This window comes from Bos javanicus, chromosome 4 (genome assembly GCF_032452875.1).
Source record: "Bos javanicus breed banteng chromosome 4, ARS-OSU_banteng_1.0, whole genome shotgun sequence".
Lineage (NCBI taxonomy): Eukaryota > Metazoa > Chordata > Mammalia > Artiodactyla > Bovidae > Bos > Bos javanicus.
Genome location: NC_083871.1, coordinates 89,810,981 through 89,833,133, shown reverse-complemented (window position 1 = coordinate 89,833,133; position 22,153 = coordinate 89,810,981). Strand labels below are relative to the sequence as shown.

The following is a 22,153-nucleotide window of genomic DNA, read 5'->3' as shown; positions in this document are numbered from 1 at the left end:
TACGTTTTAGAAAGTAAAGAAGGGTGATGTTTTACCGTAAACACAGAAGTCCTGAAATACATCAATGCTGCAAAATCTGAGTGAGATGGCAGGGCCAAGGTGACAGGAAAACTACACGGTCTTAACAAACTTGTAAGAGGACGTTATCTTTCTTTTAAAATGCTCAGTTTAAATTAGTTCCTCATAACCGCTGTAGAAAAAGCAGGAAATAATCTTTACTCTTCAAACAACTTGATAAAATCTTTGATCTGTAGGTAAGCAGAGTGTGCAGGTGTGTCAGGAACTCCACTTAAAAGAAGTAGACAAGAAGCAGAGCTACACAGCCCATCTAGACGGGGAAAAAAAAAAATACCTAAAACTTTGCTTTGTGGAGCTGAATAATACAACGAGTTGTTATACCAATCAAATTACATAAGAAATAGCCAAATGTCTGTTTTGTGCTGTGTGGAGACAGACACTAACAATCAAAGCTAGGGAGTTTTAATGAGGAGACTTAATTAAGACACACATCATCTTACGAAAACATGAGTCTTTAATTCTGAGAAAAAAATCACTGCCAAACTCAGTTCAGCTGTGCTAATTAGCAAAGACTGGGAATTCAGAAAATCAGGCTGTTAGAAAAAGGTATGCTAAAGAGTGACTATAGAGTATTGGCCACAGAGTATATTGTCGGGGTTCTGATCCTACAACAGAAACCTGCAGATGTGGAAAGGGACAGGTCTTCAAATGATACTCGACCAGACCTTTCCACGAAGAGCAGAGTTCTGTAAACAACCTGATACCTGGGAACCTCAAAACCAGAGACCAAGGTTTTGGTCTCATTACATTCTTTGGCTATCCTTTAAATTTTTGAATAGCTCAATTTAATTGAAAATAGTGTCTTCAATTGAGCTACATCTGTCTCCTTAGGGTTTTCATTTATTGCTTAATTCTCACTCTCTGAAATTATCCAGATGAAGTCTAACCCCATTTCTCATACAAAAATCTGTTTTCTCTTTCCTAACACAATAGGATTCCCTGCTGTTTCTACTGTCCCTCACATAATCCCACTTCAGACCTTACCACCATCTGGGTCAGTCTCTTCTGAAAAAGATCAGTTGCTGTTTTTCTTAAAACTGTGGTACCTCGAAGTGTAATCTGTTCAGTGTGTCTCCAGTCCTCTGGATTCTGCTGCTGCTGCTGCTGCTAAGTCGCTTCAGTCGTGTCCGACTCTGTGCGACCCCATAGACGGCAGCCTACCCGGCTCCCCCGTCCCTGGGATTCTCCAGGCAAGAACACTGGAGTGGGTTGCCATTTCCTTCTCCAATGCACGAAAGTGAAAAGTGAAAATGAAGTCTCTCAGTCGTGTCTGACTCTTCGCGACCCCATGGACTGCAGCCTACCAGGCTCCTCTGTCCATGGGATTTTCCAGGCAAGAGTACTGGAGTGGGGTGCCATTGCCTTCTCCCCTCTGGATTCTAGAATTTTGTAATTGTTACCCAAGTTTGCATTAACATTTTGGTAGTTACAACACACTGTTCACTGATTTTGAACTTGTAATCAGCTAAAACACCTGTTTTTTTCTTATGACCAGCTATTGAGCCAGGTTCCTCTGTATTTCATACTCTACCAGCTGTTTATTAATTTAAGTTCAAATTTGTTTAATATTTATTGAACAAGTGATCAATGTACACTTGTTGAAAAATTAGAAAATCAGCAAGATGAGCAAGAACATAAATTAAGTATAAAGCATCGCTTTACTCCAAACATTTGAAGAAAACTGCTGTCTACATTTTTTAAATACTTTCCCAAGTGCCTTTTTGTATACATACACATGCTGACTGTTGGGTATTTATGTGAATTTTTGTATACACACACAAAATGTAATTATTATATATCATGTATACTCTATGATATATAGTATTATTATTGTTCAGTCGCTCAGTCATGTTTGATTCTTTGTGACCCATGGACTGTAGCCTGCCAGGCTCCTCTGTCTATGGGATTTCCCAGGCAAGAACACTGGAGTGGGTTGCCATGTCCTTCTCCAATAAGATTATTATAGTATTACTATATATACTTTATATAATAATATATACTCTTTTGATCTACCCTTTTTTTTCAATTGCACTTTGTAAATGTCTGTAAAATTTTAAAGATACATATTTTCCACCTATGTTTTTCTTTAAAAATGCCCTCACAATATTTCAGTTTTGGAGGTAACGTTGTTCCAGGTACTACGGCTATGTATAATAATAAACCACCTCAAACTGTAGTGACTTAAAACAACAGTATTCATTTTGTTCACAAATCTGCAATTTGGAAGCATTCAACAATTTGTCTGCTCTAGTTAGAATCAGCTGTAGTGACTCAAAGGCTGGAGGCTAGCATCATCTGAAATCTCATTCACTTAGATGATTAGTAGATACTGGCTGTTGGCAGCAATCTTACCTAGGGCTTTCTCCTGGAACACCTACAGGTGACCTTGCCATGAGGTCTGGGCTTCATCCCAAGCTGAGTTTCAAGGGAGAAAAATCCCAAAGGAAAGAATCAGGTGGAAAGTCTTTTGCCTTTAAAAGTCATCCAGTTTCACTTTCATCATCTGTTACTCAGTGAAGGAGCCATAAAATATTGCCTAGGTTCAAGGGGAAGGAAAACGGTAACTGGGGAGTGACAAGGTTAAGGAAGAACATGTGGGACTGAAAATACTGTTGTAACTATCTTTGGAAATCAGTATTTCCACAGCCATAATTCATTTAACCTATTTAATACTATTTAAAATTTTCACCAATATAAAAACTGCTGCAAAACAATTCTCAAATAGACATTTGTTAGTATTTTTACAATTATATCCCTAAGATATTCTGAGGCCAGTGCTTACAAAGTTTAAGCACATTTTTTAAGGCTTTTGATAGATATTGGCAAAATGCGACTCAGGAACATGAATGGCAATTTAGACCTTAATTATTAGTGTATTAAAGGAAAAGCCCATTTCTTAACTCAAGCTTAAACCCTGGGAATTATCAAATTTCACAATAGTAGCCAGTTCTATATTATTGTTATTTAAATTTGAGTTTCTTTGATTACATTTGAACATTTTATATGTCTACTGGTTATTTGTATTTCTTCTTAGAAATTTCTTTTTTCTTGCCCTTTGATCACTTTTCTTTTGATCTCTCTCTTTGAAGTTTGTGTTAGAGAATTTTATGTATTAACATTAAACCTTGTCAAATATATTGCAATGCTTTTCCTGATTTGTTATTTGCCTATTTCACTCTATGTAAAGTTCTTATACTTTCCTGTTTGCAAATGAATACTCAGCTATATGTATACATATAGCTGACTCACTTCATTGTACAGCAGAAACTAACACAACATAGTAAAGCAATTATGTCGTTGCTGCTTAGTTGCTAAGTCGTGTCCAACTCTTTAGCGACACCATGGACTGTAGCCAGCCAGGCTCCTCTGTCCATGGAATTCTCCAGGCAAGAATACTAGAGTGGGTTGCCATTCCCTTCTCCAGGGGATCTTCCCGACCCAGAGATCAAACCCGAGTCTTTTATGACAAGTCTTCTTTACCATTTACCCACCAGGGAAGCCTCTCTTAAAGACCTACACCTACATAAAAATTAACCTATATTTTCTTCTAATATTTTAAGATTTAATTTTTATATAAAATCCTTAATAAATATGAAATTTTGGTTTATGGGAAGAAGAAGACTACATTTTTTTCTAAATAATTATCTCTTTTCTCAAATACTGTTTAAAAATTAATCATCTATCAATTATTTATGTATTATTTATCATACACCAATTTATCTGTCATTTCCAATTTATATCAAGCTATACTACCCATTTACCAATGAATTTTTACTACACTATTCTATATACTGCTGCTTTATGGGCAATGATATATAAACTTTTTTGTTTCTTTAGCTCATTTGAGAATTTGATGGACTGTTTAGATTCTCTACTTAGAGAAATGTACATATATGCATACACAAAATTGTTTTCATTCAATTTCCTACAATTACCCATCTCTGACATCCATATAAGGTGTCTTCATCTTTGCCAATATCACATGAATTTAACTCTAAATATTTTTATTTTTTAGACTGTTATTTTGATTGAGTTCTCTTTTGCATTTCATTTCATTATATTTGTTTGTTGATAACATATAAGAAAGCTGTTGACTTTGTTAATCCTTTTCATCCAGAATTCTTTTTTGAATTCTTTCAAGTCTATTTGTTTCATAAAATTTTTATGTATTCTATATAGGCTTCCCTGGTGGCTCAGATGGTAAAGAATCTGCTGCAGTGCAGGAGACCCAGGTTCAATCCCTGGTTGGGGAGGACCCCCTGGAGAGGAGAATGGCCACCCACTCCAGTATTCTTGCCTGGAGAATTCCATGGATGAAGATACTGGTGGGCTATAAAGTCCATGGGGTCACAAAGAGTCAGATATGACTGAGAGATGAACACTTTCACTAGACAATCAAACCATCTTCATTGAATATAATATGTCCTTCTCTTTCACAGCATTTAAATATGATATATATCATGTCAGAATATTTACAATATACATCTTGGTTATAATATCTAGAACAAGGCTTCATAATAATAGATATAATATACTTCTATTTTACTTCTATTATTTTTTCCATTTTTTTAATGCATGAGTTAATAAGAATGCAATAAAACTTTCACCTGGTTACATGTGCAAGATAAAAATCCTTTACTATGTTCAATTTCCTTCTGTTTTTCATAAGTTTTTCTTCTATTCCAAGTTTATTAAACATAAGTGCCTTTTTAGAGTTTTACTGAGATATAATTCACTTACCATTAAATTCATCCTTTTAAAGTGTAAAATTTAGTGGATTTTAGTATGTGCTCAGTTTCTCAGTTGTGTCTGACTCTTTGCAGCCCCATGGACTATAGTCCACCAGGCTCCTCTGCCCATGGCATTTTCCAGGCAAGAATACTGGAGAGAGTTGCCATTTCCAATCCCGGGGAATTTTTCTTACCCAGGGATCAAACCCACATCTCCTGCATTGCAGGCAGATTCTAGCACCACCTGGGAAGCCTGGATTTTAGTACAGTCAGAAAATTATGCAACCATTACCATTATCCAATTCCAAAACATTTTGTCACTCCAAAAGGAAATCATTTGCTTCATTTGCTAATAGTCACTCACCATTTCCTGCTTCCCCCAGGCCCTGGTAACCACTAACTTACTTTTAGTTTCTATAAATTTGCCACTTCTGGACATCTCATATAAACACTTTCTTAGTGAATTCTGCCTATTATTTCAACTCTTCATGTATGGATGTGAGAGTTGGACTGTGAAGAAGGCTGAGTGCCGAAGAATTGATGCTTTTGAACTGTGGTGTTGGAGAAGACTCTTGAGAGTCCCTTGGACTGCAAGGAGATCCAACCAGTCCATTCTGAAGGAGATCAGCCCTGGGATCTCTTTGAAAGGAATGATGCTAAAGCTGAAACTTCAGTACTTTGGCCACCTAATGCAAAGAGTTGACTCATTGGAAAAGACTCTGATGCTGGGTGGGATTGGGGGCAGGAGGAGAAGGGGATGACAGGATGAGATGGCTGGATGGCATCACTGACTTGATGCGCATGAGTCTGAGTGAACTCCGGGAGTTGGTGATGGACAGGGAGGCCTGGCGTGCTGCGATTCATGGGGTCGCAAACAGTCGGACACGACTGAGCGACTGAACTGAACTGAACTGAATTGAAAGATTTTTCTGAATCCTGATTCTACTCCAGATCATATTAGCTATTAATTTTGTACTTCCAGATAAATGTTGGCCAATTTTACATGTATGCCTCTGCATCTTAAGTCATTAATAAATTTCACAGAAATGTGTCGATTACTTATGCAACTTCTATGTAGATGTCTCCTGTTACTTTGGTATTAATATAAAAAGCTAAAAATTTACTCATCTTTAGAATCATCTTGTCTGCACATCTCAATTTTGCCTAAAAAAATCTGTTAAGTGATTAGGTTAAAACATAATACCTTGTTTCTCCTGTATCAATCAAACTTTTCCAAATGCTGAACTTAGTTTTGGAAGCAAAGTTTATTCTAACTCACTACATACTACTCCTAATCAATGAACCTTGTTCTGTATGTGAATAAATTATCTCTTTCATAATGAAAGCCAGACTCTTTTGTAGTATTAACTACAAACTTTAATGACCCATGATTTTCAGAACAAAACTTTTAAAAAATCAAAGTGTCACAGCCTTTCCTTACTTTACATTCTATGACTTTTCCCTTTTCCATTATCTGAAAAATCACAGGCAATGTGGCAATTACTAAATTTCCACTTTAGTGTCTGCTTTGTAAACTCCACAGCTTAGATAGATAAATGGTGAAAGGGGAAACAGCATAATCCACATCAATCTGCCAAGATGCTAGTGATTCTTGACCCACAGTTTATGAAATGTTCTACACTGAATGTTAACAGATAATTCAATATATCATTTCTCCCTGGAACATTTGATCACTATAAATTATAATGAAAGATGAAGAGTCAAAGACTCCGACATACACAGCAGTGGCATAAAGAAGGGCCAAAGAATGGTCCCATAGAGCACTTCAGATTTTCATGCCCCTCCTCACCAACAAGGTCTGATACCTGCTTCTGGGGCTAGGCTGGACCTGCCACCAGTGTGATAAAGGTGGTAAGGCAGGTATGGATGCTGCTCTGTCCATGCAAGCTCCTTTCCTAGCCCAATTCTTCCCACCCCTTGGGCTGTCAACTGCAACCTCACTTTCGGACAGACTTGACTTTCCACCAGAGTACAGCCTCAATTTTAGAAGACATCCATCTTCTGGAATCAATCTCTTTCTAATTCCTTCTTGTAAAAGCACTTGACCTCACAGCCCACCAGAATTTTGGCCTTGTGCAGATGTGTGTATACGTATATGTATCCTGTAGAACCAAAACGAAATGGAGTCACTTATGTCGGAGACAGAATGGAGTTGGTTAATGTAGGCACATGAAAGAAAAATTAAATTTAACTTTACCTAACATTAGTTGCAGGAAATTGACGGCTCTTCTCAGAAATTAGCAGAGTACACCAGCCAATCCACAAATGCCAAGTGTGCTCACACCGTCTTTGGACTTGGTTGGTCCTGACTCAGCTACCTTTACCCAAAAAAGGAAGAAGCCACCAGGTCTCAGCTGAAAAAGACAATAACTTCTGCATTTACTCCATAAAAATCCTTTAGTTCTTAGAAGTCACTTGTATTCTTTTATTTTCTTCTGGCTTTTTTAAAATTTCCTTTGGAATATCAATGTCTTTGTTACTGGTTTCTAAGAACTCATTTATGACAAAGGACGTTAACCATTTGTCATGCAATGCAAATGAAATATCATATTTTATTGGCATCAATTTACTATGGTGGTCTGTATTTTGTTTATGTATTAAAATATAATTATGTAGTGATTAAAAAAACAAAACAAAAAACTGCAGTCAGTAAGCAACAGGAAACATTGCCGGTCGCCTTGAGTTTCCCGGTTTTGCAGGCCCTAAGCCTTGAAAATAAATTCATCTTTCTGCTTTGTTTTATTCAGTGTGCAGAATTTGGTTTTGGACACTACATACCTGTGCACACATAAAAGCCAGAAGTCCATACTGAATGACACAGCCCATTCCCTAAAAAAGAAATGACAGAAAACCTTCTTCAAAAAATGAGGAACGGAAAGTTTGTCTACACCCGGCCGCACTGTGTTGTCATGGAGAGTTACTGAGTGTCACACTGAACTTTCGGGAGAAGTAGCAGGTATCGCGCCTGCGCACAGCAGTAGCTCCTGCTGGCGGTGGCAGGTCCGCTGACAGATGTGTGACAGAAGCAGTCTGTGTGGAGGCCCCTGCACCCCAGGGAAATCGCCACCATTAGCAGCATCTTAGCCGACACCTCTGGGATCGAAGCCGAGATGGCTCAGACTAAAAGTACCAAACCACTGCTTAGAGCTGCTTAAGGCTCTCTCTGTTAAGCTTCACAGAAAACTCGTTTCTCCAAAAGGTGGTGGTGGTGTGAGCCAGGTTTTGGTGTGGCCAAGAGAGGTGATGCTCCAATTGAGTTAGTGGGCTTTCTAACTATGGGGAAGTCCAAGCAGTTCAGTAGCTTGGCCAAAGTATATTCCGAAATGGCAGCCGGGATTCACTCCTCTAACCACTGTGTCATCAGACACAAAGGAACCAAGATCCAGCTCCTGGATCCCTCAGATATCATTGAAAGTGTCAAGGATGGAAAAGGTAGAGAGGCCATCAAGTCATTGCAGTGGCCCGAATGTGTCACTTGACCCTGATTGTTCTGGGTGCTCTGAAACCTTTGAGACATAAGAATATAATTGAAAATGAGCTGGATGCCTTTGGCATTCGCTTGAACAGCAAACCCTTTAATATTGGCTTTCAGAAGACGGATAAAGGAAGCATTACTCTGAAGGCCACTTGCTGCCAGAGTGAGCTGGATGCTGAAATTGTAAAGAGCATTCTAGCTGAGTACAAAGTTCGTAATGCTGACGTGACCATAGCAATACCACAGGGAATTACTTCACTGATGAGGTGGAAAGAAGCAATTTATATCCTCTGTAACTGTGTGTTAGTTAAAGAAGATTGATCAGATCTCCACTGAGATATTGTATATCATCTATAAGAAGTCTCACTGTACCCACCTCTGCCCATCACTGGGATTTTGATAAATTGTTGGAAAAGATCTGGTAGTATCTGAAATTTGTGAGGACTTAGATTAAACCCAAAGGCCAGTTCCCAGATTAAACATACCCAGTTCAATGTTACCTTACCCAGGACAACAATGAGGATTACTGCTGAAAATTAATGAAAATATTATCAAAGAATTTAAATATGTTCCAGTCTGTGGTTTCTCTGTGAAAGACACACACGAAAATAGTTAATGGTTGGGGAATAAGAATGTCATTCAGACATGTAAACCTTCTCTTTCCCCATCTTCCATGCCAACCACTACAGCCTTCCCCATGACTAAGAAAACTACCCCAAACCCATTCTGGATTTGGATCAGGATTCATAGGAGGAAGATGGATGCACCCAAACTGGAACTTCATTTATTTTCATGTCATCTTGTACTTGGAACTGCATGAAGGGCCAGGTTTAAAAATATATATATTCATTAAGATTTATTTATTTATTATTTATCTATTTGACGATTTATAATTAAGATGGTCAAAGGATCATAAACATTTTTGAAATCTTGTTGAGGGCATGAGTATGCAAATCTGCAAATATGTAAACAAGGACACCTTAACTGAGGTGAGGCTAATGAATATTTAATAAATTCTTGAGCGACGTAACCTTTCAGTGATGGTGCTATCTCTGATTTTCATGCTTGCATATAAGACACATCAGTAATTACTTATTTAAACTTTCATCTGTCATCATTTAATTAGTGGAAATAAAGACAAACCTGAATATATTATACTATTGAAAAAATGACAAAATATTATAAATACCAAAGAGAAAAAAATTGTGAGAGCTCATTTAAGACCACTTCTGTTGTTTTATAAATATCTGTATTTACAGAGATATATTAAGATAAATATCAGCTTTATGGCAACCCAGATATTTCTGTTGACTTATGAATATGATTGATTAGAACTGCTACAAAACAGAAGAAAAGGTAAATCGTTAAAATATTCAATTTTGGAATGTATCCATGACCTTTTGTGCCTTGTGCCAATGTGATGAATTATTCATAGAACACTGATAACACTGTGACACATAAGTCTTATACACAAGGAATCACTGAACTGGGAAATGGAAGATTGTAATTCTCATTTTGGCTCTGTCATTACCTTTTGACCTTAGCCAATTCATTCATTCATTCAACAAAATCTTAGGAAATTTCTCCCATGTGCTATGCACTATACCAAGGAATGGGATGTAGCAATTAACAAAATGTCCCCAAACTCATAAAACTTACAGTACAGTCATTTAACTTCTATTCATTTACTTTCTAGTCAAGACACATAATTTTTTTTAGTCTCAAGTGTTTTCATTTTTAAATGAAAGAATTGGGTATTTATAATATCCTATCCTGAGTCCTCATCAATAAAACACATGTTTTCATATGTACTTCATAGTAATTATAGGTTGTCCTGTTGCAAAGTTCTTATGTGACCACTAGCAACTGTTTCTTGAGCCAACTGGCATTCTGTTATATGTCAGATGCTATCAGAGTACTCACTAAATAATGCACATGTCCATTTCATCACCTTGAACTAACTCAGAGCATTCCAACCAGTGTGAATGGGCTGTGGGAGTGGGAGATGACCGTAGTTCCCTCTAGCTTTAGGGTAGTCTGATAAGGATATGATAGGTTAGAGTACCTGGCCTGTGATCTCCTAAAGGAAACAACCTCATATATCTCCTTTATTGTATTGTATACATATTTCATTTTATAGGTATACCATGATGTGATAGAAATTGGAAAGTATTACTCTATGCAACCAATTTACAAAATAAAAATGCAAATATTACAAAGTATTAAAGAAAAAAGCAAATTATAAGAGCAGAAGAAAATTAGGAAATAGTTACTGTCAAGTTCTAAACCTCTTTTAGAGCACCAAAACTAATTTAATATTATCTGCATAAAATTGGAACCAACAGATATTAGACTATTTCAGAGAATACAAAACTATACATGATTATGCCATCAAATCTAAAGTGAAGGAATAAGTAGCATCTTTTGTCAGAAGTCTCAAGCTATAAATTAATCATTTCAGTTTATGAAGCGATGTCCCCTTCCCCTTTTTATGATACGTTTATAAATAATCATTCTCTAAAAGGGTTATAAATAGCCTCTATGTTTGTAAAGTTGAAAAATATACATTACCAAACCTAAATTCCACTGATTACATCCCTTTCATCCTAAAGGATAATTATTTTTAAAGCTTTCTTGTTCTGACTTAAATATAAATAAATAAATTGGATCAGAGCCCTGATTTATTTAAGAACTCCTGTTGATCCTACCTACCATCCCTCGAGTTTCTCAAATCTGCCCACCTGCACATTTACATAGCCGCTACCTTAAGTCTGTCTTTTATGTTTATCATCCAGTCCACCTCCCCATTGTTTCCAGAATGCTTCCCTGTACTCTTCAAAGTGTTTTGAAGGATCCACTTTGTCTATAGAAATGGCTTTCACTGAAGGATAAATATGCAAGCTACTATAGCCTTAGAACTGTTTTAGGGAGGGATTTGTATGTTTTTCAAGTAGATTTTATTTAAGAATTAATGACACTGGTCAGCTGACTAAAGTCAAAGTTCTTTGATATGGCACCCAAAGTCCTTCTCGATATGCCCTCAGCATTTCTCTTTAGTCTTTTCTTTTACTGTCCATATTGGAAATGGATAGTAAACTGTCTGCATGCATGCATGCTCAGTCACTTCAGTCCTGTCCGACTCTTTGTAACTCTATGGCCTATAGCTCACTAGGCTCCTCTGTCCATGGAATTCTCCAGGAAGAATATTGGATTGAGTTGCCATGCCCTTCTGCAGGGGATCTTCCAGACCCAGGGATTGAACCCACGTCTCCTGCAGACGTGGAATCTTTACCCAGTGAGCTACCTGGGAAGCCCAACGTGGTCTACGTGTGTGCTAAGTACATACCAAGTCACTTTAGTCGTGTCAGACTCTTTGTGACCCTATGGACTGAAGCCTCCCAGGCTCCTCTATCCATGGGATTCTCAGGCAAGAATACTGGAGTGGGTTGCCATTCCCTCCTCCAGGGGGCCTTCCTGACCCAGGTATCAAACCCAGGTCTCATGTCTCCTGCACTGGCAGGCAGGTTCTTTACCACTAGTGCCACCTGGGAAGCCCCAACACTGTTTACAGTTCCCCCCAAATATTGGTGCATCAAATGCTGGTGTATATAAACATTCCTTTCCTTTGCTTATGATATCCTCCACCTGCACTTGTCACATCCTTCAAGCACACTTTTCTGATCTTCACAGATAAAATTAATCACTCTACTCCCTCCATGTTTTACATCTGCTGCTCTTACAACACAGAGATAAAAGTGTGCTTCTGTCCACCTTATCTGCTAAATAGGATCTGTCTGAGTACAGACAGTGTGGATTGTGTCTTATTCAACCAGTGTAAGCCCAAGCATATTAAGTACACAGTAGTTATAAATTAAAGGAAAATCTTTCCTATGAAGTTTTTCATAATATTCATTGAACCTTTAGAAGCCAAATTATAGTTGAGGAGCCTTGAAAGATAATATGATGTCAGCCTTGAAAAAATATTTTCAACTCCTTACAAAATTAAAAACAGTTTAGTTCTGTGTAGTGAAGAAAAGGTTTGATGTTACAATGCCTATATTCAAAAGTCCTTATTCATTTCAGTAATGACTATGAACTGGGCAGTGTGCTAGGTACTGAGATTGAAAGATGAATAAGAAAGGATCACTAGAACCTTCAGTTCAAAATTATATCTGATTATCTATACTAGTTTCTGGAAGGAAATGAATGTGAACTGGTATTTTTCAGTATTTAGTTACTATTATATCTTGCCTTTGTTTCACAAAATAGACTCACCCTGCAGTCACATGGCATATGCTTTAAGATTCTGAGAAAAATTATTTTAGACCTAAACTCTATACCTAGCCATAACAGAGAAGCCATCCCGAAATGGAGTTCCCAGCACTGCTAGTTTACATCATCTTTTTAAAAAGAAAGCAGTTTAAAGAGAGATTCTCATTCTCAATGTGTTCCAGGAAAAACAAGTGTCAGTATTTCTTCTGAATGCACTAACATGGGTCATATGCCACTTTCTGAATCGATCACTCTGGCCAAGAGAATAAAATGGTTAATGGGCCAGACTTAGGTTATATCTATGTGCCTGGAAAAAGAGTAGTAAGGGTAAGATGTCAGTCGCATCTGAACCAGATTGAGAGTGGGCTCTTCCAAATATAATCAACTCAATGATATAAAAAGAAAGAGAAAAAGATGCTGAAAATCAAACAACACAAGTCTGTTATAGAGTAAGAAGAAAGAAAACCTCAAAATCATATGAATGTATGCTCTGCCTTCAGCATTATTCCTCACTAAGAATGTGAAAACTGTTGTGGTTCCAGGTACAGTAGATAGGGAAAAGAATGTCTTGCTACAATTATAAAAACAGGTGTGACCTCACCAACTTCAGGGAAATGCCTGGAAACTCCCAGGCATCCATGAGCCACATGTTGAAAGCCACTGCCATGGATAATGCTTCTTAAATTTTGATGTCTTACATTAATCTCTTGGGAATTCTGTGTAGATTGTGATTTGGTTGGTCTTGGATAGAACCTAAGATTCTTCATTTCTAACAAGCTTCCAGGCAATGTTAATGCTGCTGGTCCATGAATCATTTTTTGAGTAGCAAAATTTAAGCAATAAGGACATAATCAATTCTCTTGAATCCAGAGTCAGAGAATTCATGACTGGTTTACCCTGTTGTTGTTCTCTGTATATCTATTATTCTCTTTCTCTACACTGCCATCACAATGTCAATTTTGTTTTAAGACTGATTTCACTCTTTAATTATGGGATGTCTTGTAAGAAACATCTGAGCTTTATACTTCACTCATTGATGTCCAGCTGGTAAAAGTACTTCCAACCCAAAGACTTCAGTGCATGCTTCTGAACCTCTTAAACTAATTTCTGTAGCCAGAAAAATGCCATGTGTGATTGGCTCAGAGCTTGATTGGCTCAGAGCTGGGATCTATGAGTCATTCACTGTGTTGGGGATAGATGGTTTATTCTAATTAATTGAAAAGCTAAATGGTGAGGTATAACATTGACCAACAAATTTTAATTAAATTAGCATAAAAAATAAAAGGGTGAATTATATGATATAAACATTGCTTTGCTTCAGTCACTCAGTCATGTCCAACTCTTTGCAACCCCTTGGACTGCAGCACGCCAGGCCTCCCTGACCATCACCAGCTCCTGAAGCCTGTTCAGACTCATGTCCATCAAGTGGTGATGCCATCCAACCATCTCATCTTCTGTCATCTCCTTCTCTTCCCGCCTTCAATCTTTCCCAGCATCAGGGTCTTTTCAAATAAGTTAGTTCTTTACATCAGGTGGCCAAAGTATTGGAGTTTCAGCTTCAGCATCAGTCCTTCCAATGAATAATCAGGATTGGTTTCTTTTAGGATTGACTGGTTTGATCTCCTTACCGTCTGAGGGACTCTCAAGAGTCTTCTCTAATACCGCAATTCAAAAGCATCAATTCTTCGGTGCTCAGCTTTCTTTATACTTCAACTCTCACATCCATACATGACTACTGGAAAAACCATAGCTTTTACTAGATGGACCTTTGTTGGCAAAGTAATGCCTCTGCTTTTTAATATGCTGTCTAGGTTGGTAATAACTTTTCTTTCAAGGAGGGGATATGAAAAATAAATGTGGAAATTACAACACCAAAAAAGAAGGAATAGGAAGAATGAAAAAAATGACAGTGTTAAGTAAATAGATAATAATTAATTTCTATTAATAATTAAAGTGTTGGAAATGGAGCAATGATTAAAATAATGGAGTTAGAACTTTTTCTAATGTTTAAGAACAGAGGGGTCTCCCGCAGGCAGATTCTTTACCATCTGAGCCACAAAGGAAGCCTTAAAATACAACCATCAATCAAAAAATCAACAAAAGAGGGGAAATAACAAAAAACAAAAAAAGATGAGTGAGATTTACTTATTATAACCACAGACTTTTACATTATATTAAAATATTTTACATGACAGAAACTTTGAAATATGAAGCAACAGGAAACATGAAAAGAATAAAATGAAAATGTATGGCCAGTGTCATTGTTATGAACATATATTCGTAGACACACATATAGTCATGAACATGTAGATGTGCAAATATATATAGTTATAAAATACATGCGTAAAATGTTTCAGAAATGAGACATAAACACAAAGTAATAAGTGGGTTGAAGCTGCAGGGATTCTGGAAGGTGAGAATAGCTCACAGAATTCCCATGGGACTACAAGAAAATTGAAATGTTCTACAATATCAGGTAGCCAGAGTTAACAAAAAGATGAGGGGAAAGCCTGCTGGAACTTGAGTCTGAACCTTTAAAAGATGTCACAGACTTTTTTACAAAGAGCCGCAGTGTAAATATCTTCAGCTTTGTGGGTCTTCTGTTTTTGAACAAGTCTTTAAAAATATAAAAATATATTTTTAGCTCAAAAGCCATGCAAAACTGAAAGTGACCCACCAGCAGTAGTTTCTGATCCTGTTTCATAAGAAGTTGTGAGCATAGATGAGGTGAGAGGATGGAGATGCAGCCATCTGACCAGATACTAAGCCAAGTTGCCCTTGTCCTGGAGGATAAATCTGTAATAATCACAGTATCTCTGTCACACCACTTCTAATTTCCCATCTCTCCTCTCCTCCTTTTCCTCATCCTCTCACCCCTTCTCCCCTTCTTTCAAGAGGTTCCCAATTTTCCTTTGGCTAAAAAAACCCAATTAAAATTATTTGCCTTTTAAAATTTAATATTAAACAAAAATTTAAAAAAAAATTACTTGCTTTCTCAGACTCCCTTGGAGGTCAAATAATCACATACGTTATCAGTGGCCAAGAAGGTAAAAGCAAAGTACTTAATGGAATTTCCAGAAATTTTAGAAGGTATAATTATAGCTGACATTCTACACAGGCATTTGCTTTTTTCACTTTCCCTTTCATCCTCAATATCACAAATGCATGTGGGTACAGGAGCCCTCTGGAGTGTTTGAGGAGGAAAATCACAAGGTAACAACAGGGAAACAGATTTGAAAGAAGCTTATACATCTATGATATCATGGATAGCTTATATCTTTTGTGAGAAAAAAAAAAAAGATCTTTATTTGATGAAACCATTGCATCTGGTATGATCCATTGATGTTTTCTCTACCACTGACTCCATTACAGGACCAAAAGCAATAATAACTGATGCACCATTGCAGTGTCATAAAGAGGACTGAAACATTCTTATGAGACATAAGTAGGCTCTAGTCTGAAGCAAAGACCCAGTAAAAGTAATAACAATTTTCTAAATCCTCTAAAGGAAAAGCGCAATTAAAAGAGAGGAAAGGGAATGAGAAGGACGTGTAGGTAGAGAAAGGAAGGAAATGAGAGAAAAGGTTCAAAATACAATCAAATATATCAGCGTGCAAAGCTTAGAATGCTCATGAAGGAAGCCAGCTGTCAGAATAAAAATCAGAACATGAATTTACTATATATTTTATTAGAGAAAACAGATAATAACTTTAAAAATAACAATGTTAGCTATTCACAAACATAAAGACTTAATATCCATGAAATGCAAATACAACTTTTGAAATGAGAAAAAATGAAAATGACACAAACAGGTTACAACGTGTCATTACACGTGTAGAATGGTGACAAAATTGTGAAAACACACAAGGTGGTATATTCATTGTGAATAAGTACATGCAAAGTAATGGTATGAATTATGTAAAGGTTTGATGAATAAATTCAAGTTAGTTGCTGTTTCTGAAAGAAGGGGAGGAAGGAAAATGTTGTTGACAAGTTGACAAATGGTCTGCAGGAGGTTTCAGTAGCATGTTATGTATTATTTTATTTAAAATTTTTTAAATTAAGAATAGAAGAATGATGGGATTTCTCTTTTTTTTCAACCCACCTCCTAGAATAATGAAAATAAAAACAAAAATAAACAAAGGGGACCTAATGAACTTAAAAGCTTTGACATGGCAAAGGAAACCATAAATGATATAGGAAGATAACCCTCAGAATGGGAGAACACATTTGCAAATGAAGCAACTGACAAGGTATTTATCTCCAAAATATAGTGCAAACAACTCATGCAGCTCTCTCGCTCTCGCTCTCGCTCTCTCTCTCTCTATATATATATATATATATATACATATATATATAATTAAAAAAATAGAAGGCCTAAGTAGACATTTCTCCAAAGAAGACATACAGATGGCCAACAAACACATGGAAACATGCTCAACATCACTAATTATTAGAAAAATGCAAATCAAAACTGCAATGAGGTATCACCTCTCACTGGTCAGAATGGCCATCACCAAAAAATCCACAAACAATAAGTACTGGATATGGTATGGAGAAAAGGGAACCCTTTTACATTGGTGGGGATGTAAATTGATACAACCACTAAGGAGAACCGTATGGACGGTCCTTAAAAAAATAAAAATAGAACTATACATATGACCCAGAAATCCCACTCCTGATCATGTACTTAGACAAAACCAGGTTCAAAAAGATCCATGATCCCTAATGTTCATTGCTGCACTATTTACAATAGCTAGGACATGGAAACAAATGTCCATCAACAGAGGAATGGATAAAGATGTCATACATATATACAATGGGCTTTTATTCTGGCTGTGTGGTAAGGAATCCGCCTGCCAGTGCAGGAGACACAGGTTCAATCTCTGGAACAGGAAGATCCCCTGGAGAAGGAAATGGCAACCCACTCCAGTATTCTTGCCTGAGAAATCCCATTGTCAAAGGAGCCTGGGCTGCAGTCCATGGGGTCACAAAAGAGTCAGACATGACTTAGCACCTAAATGATAACAAAACAACATATATATAGTGGAATATTATTCAGCCATAAAAAGGAAAGAAATTTGCAGAGACTTGGAGAGACCTAGAGGAGAAGGCAATGGCACCCCACTCCAGTACTCTTGCCTGGAAAATCCCATGGACGGAGGAGCCTGGTAGGCTGCAGTCCATGGGATCGCTAAGAGTCGGACACGACTGAGCGACTTCACTTTCACTTTTCACTTTCATGCACTGGAGAAGGAAATGGCAACCCACTCCAGTGTTCTTGCCTAGAGAATCCCAGGGACGGGGGAGCCTGGTGGGCTGCCATCTCTGGGGTCACCCAGAGTCGGACACAACTGAAGTTACTTAGCAGCAGCAGCATTAATAGTAAATATCTAGGAATAATTGCAACGTATACATAATAAATTTTTTAAATTTTATTAAAAATTTTAAATGTCTAAAACAAAACTTGAATAAAGAGTTTCATGTTCCTAGCTACAAAAGTAGGATATTATAAAGATGTTGATTCTTTCTATAATAATGCCATTCCTATAAATATCCCAAAGGACTTTGTATCAAATAACAAAAATGATAGAAGGTTTTTCTGAAAGGATAATATAATGGAAGGATGATATAATTTTTCCACTACAATAATATAGTGGAAGAATATAATAAAGTAATATAAATGGAAGAAAAAAGATAATTTTGAAAATCACATCAGATGCTAACAATCTTAAACTTCCAGATATTATAAAATTTAGTAAATAGACTGCAGAGACCCCATGGACTGTAGCCTACCAGGCTTCTCCGTCCACCAGATTTTCCAGGCAAGGGTACTGGAGTGGCTGCCATTTCCTTCTCCAGGAGATCTTCCTGACCCAGGGATTGAACCCAGGTCTCCCGCATTGTAGGCAGATGCTTTTACCATCTGAGCCACCAGGGAAGACTCCAGATATTATAAAATTTAGTAAATAGACTGCAGAGGGCACACATATAGAGAAACATTAATATAATCAGATAGAAAGTACAGAAACAGATTTCCTTAGCATTTTTTTAAAGTGGCATTTTTAACTCTCAGTATAAACAATTCTTTTTGTAACAGCTGGTCAAATTCTTAGGAAATGATTAAGTTAAATCCCTTTCTTACTCTATTTCAGTTCAGTTCAGTCTCTCAGTTGTGTCCGACTCTTTGTGACCCCATGAATTGCAGCACGCCATCGCCATCCCTGTCCATCACCATCTCCTGGAGTTCACTCAAACTCATGTCCATTGAGTTGGTGATGCCATCCAGCCATCTAATCCTCTGTCGTCCCCTTCTCCTCCTGCCCCCAATCTCTCCCAGCATCAGAGTCTTTTCCAATGAGTCAACTCTTTGCATCAGGTGGCCAAAGTACTGGAGTTTCAGCTTTAGCATCATTCCTTCCAAAGAACACCCAAGGCTGATCTCCTTTAGACTGGACTGGTTGGATCTGCTTGCAGTCCAAGAGACTCTCAAGAGTCTTCTCCAACACCACAGTTCAAAAGCATCAATTCTTCAGCGCTCAGCTTTCTTCACAGTCCAACTCTCACATCCATACATGACCACTGGAGAAACCATAGCCTTGACTAAACGGACTTTTGTTGGCAAAGTAATGTCTCTGCTTTTGAATATGCTATCTAGGTTGGTCATAACTCTCCTTCCAAGGAGTAAGCATCTTTTAATTTCATGGCTGCAGTCACCATCTGCAGTGATTTTGGAGCCCCCAAAAATAAAGGCTGACACTGTTTCCACTGTTTCCCCATCTATTTCCCATGAAGTGATGGGACCAAATGCCATGATCTTAGCTTTCTGAATGTTGAGCTTTAAGCCAACTTTTCACTCTCCTCTTTCACTTTCATCAAGAGCCTTTTTAGAGAAGCAAATTCCAAACACTTTCCAGTAAATTAAAAAAATAGCCTCAAAATCTAAACAGTGCAAACAGAGGAAATTTAATACAGAGAATTAGTTTTTCCTATGCTGAAAATCTATAAAGGTGCTGCAAAATGTATCAACAGCAGAAAGCTTTTATTACTCCTTTGTGATTGAAGGACAGAGGGTAGTAGCAATATTACCAGGGCCCAGGATCAAAGATAAAGGAGAAAAACACTGGGAAAATATTGTTGTGTTAACTAAAATTACAATTTTAAACAAAAATTATAAAAATAATTTGAGCCATAAAAAAGGGGGTAAATGTGTGCAACATACATAATGTATTTAATATATAAGTAACTTTAAAGATAATTTGCAAAAGAAGAAATGTAAATAACATTTTTATTGTTCAACTTTATGTACCAGAAATTAAATACTGCAAGTAAACCTAAGATAAGTCTGTATTAGCTCAATAAATATCTAACATTTAAAAATCAATAAGCCAAAAAAAAAAGAATGTAGATCATATGCTACTTTTGCAATAGTAAATGTAGTTTTAGTTTTAAGGTTATATATATATATATATATATATATACATATATATATATATATATATTTACTCCTAGCTGAATACTGAATGGGGAAAACTGCAAGCCCACTTTGCAAGTATTAGAACATTTGTGGAAATAGAACTAATGTATAAAAATAGTTGGAGTTGTTTTATAAACATATGCATGGACTGGGGGGATATCTTTACTAAGAGAAAGAGAATATGAAATAAAATTATAATTCTAAAAATTGGATAAAATTATTTTGAAGAATTTTCAGCTTAGTTGGAATTCTTGCCACATAAAAGTGCTAAATCTATGCTTTTTGTGGAAGGCAAACATGTTATGTTGTTTTTTTAAACAAAACTCTACCAGTCAGAGTTCTTCATTGTAAACAAGAGCATTGAGTTCTGGCCAACCAAAAGAGAGGAGGAATTTGTAAAAAGACTTAGAGATAGTCCCCAGAATCTGTTGGTATGCAGATAAGCAAGCTTGGAAAATAAGTAAAATCATGAGAGATCAAGGAACACAGTAACTGATTTCTTACTGCCTTTCTGTGGATCATTGCTATGAGTGAATATTCAGCGCTGTTCCATTGGTCTCACAAGTACCCGGTCATCAGTGCAAGAATGAATACTCATGGTGTCACCTTCTTTGCCTCATAATCTCAAAATTAAATATCTTTAGCTATAGCCCTAATACAGGCTTCCCAGGTGGTGCTAGTGGTAAAGGACCTACTGCCAATGCAGGAGACATAAGAGAGGCAGTTTCAATCCTTGGGTTGGGAAGATCCCCTGATGGAGGGCATGACAATCCACTCCAATATTCTTGTCTGGAGAATCCCATGGACAGAGGAGCCTGGAGGGCTACAGTCCATAGGGTCACAAAGAATCAAACACAACTGAAATGACTTAGCACTCATGCACCTGTTTACTGGGTCATAAGGGCTAAGAAGTAGAGTTTCTTAGCCCTTATGTGCACTTCTCTTGATCCTTATGTACACTTCTCTTGGTCTTTTCAAATCACCTGGTAGATAACTTAGATGAGCACACACACACACACATATGGTGTGCCAGAATCCCTATTAACCTATTTCCACTTTACTTTTACCTTGAGTTGAGGTTGTACTGTGTTCAGTGTGCCCAACTCTTTGCAACTCCATGGACTGTAGCCCATCAGGGCTCCTCTGCCCATGGAATTTTCCAGGCAAGAATACTGGAGTGGGTTGTCATTTTCTTCTTCAGAGGATCTTCTCAACCCAGGGATCAAACCTGTGTCTCCAGCATCTTCTGCACTGGCATGCAGGTTCTTTACCACTGCACCACCTAGGAAGCCTTTATTTTTATCTACTTGCACTTATGTATACATATAATTCTGTGTGCACTAGTTGACTTATCTGCTTGCCAAAATTCCATTATATTTGTTCTAATACCTTTTGTGTATGTTGTCCATCAATCTAAAATTGCTTAAGTTAACCTACTACTATACAAACTAGTGAAATATGAATGTGAAGAGTAAGTTGATTCTTTAAAAACTAAGTTGAATATATTGACACACTCAGTAAAATTAGTCTTCAAAATTATTATGATGTAGGCATGAGACAACAATAAAATATAGGGGAAATCTATATGTCTATAAAGATCAAGGCACTTAAATATTTTTGCAAGTGCTTTGAAGTTTTCAGCCAGTTTAAGAGGTTTAACTTGAATGAGGTTATTTTGAAAAGTACAACAGTAATCTAAGCAGGGGGAAAAAAAAAAACAAAAACCCTTTCTTTACACAAAGGAATCTTTTGTCCTATATAAAAACCATTGATAACTGTACTTTTTATACTTATTTATAGAGTTTTTTCCTTTCGGAATTACATAAAGCTATACTCTGTCATCAAAATAACAAGTGATCTAGCAAACATTGTTCCTCTCTTAAAGTAAGTGATACATGATGAAGCAACTTTCCCTGTGGAAAGTACATCCATTCTGATAACTCGTCCCCCAGAAACTCCACTGAGCTTGCAGAAGCATATTTTCATGGGATTTATTGCCTATCCTTTGCTATGTACTTGTCCTACATGGGCATTGAAAGCACAAACAATATTTAGCTTTTCATGTCTTGTCAGTGAGCCATCAGTGGGCCCAGCTGGTAA

General features: G+C 37.1%; 1 pseudogene; it reads left to right on the top strand.

The window, feature by feature from the left end:
* The first annotated feature begins 626 nt into the window (after positions 1-626).
* On the top strand, positions 627-8,920 carry LOC133246903 (developmentally-regulated GTP-binding protein 1-like; annotated as a pseudogene).
* The last annotated feature ends 13,233 nt before the right edge of the window (positions 8,921-22,153 follow it).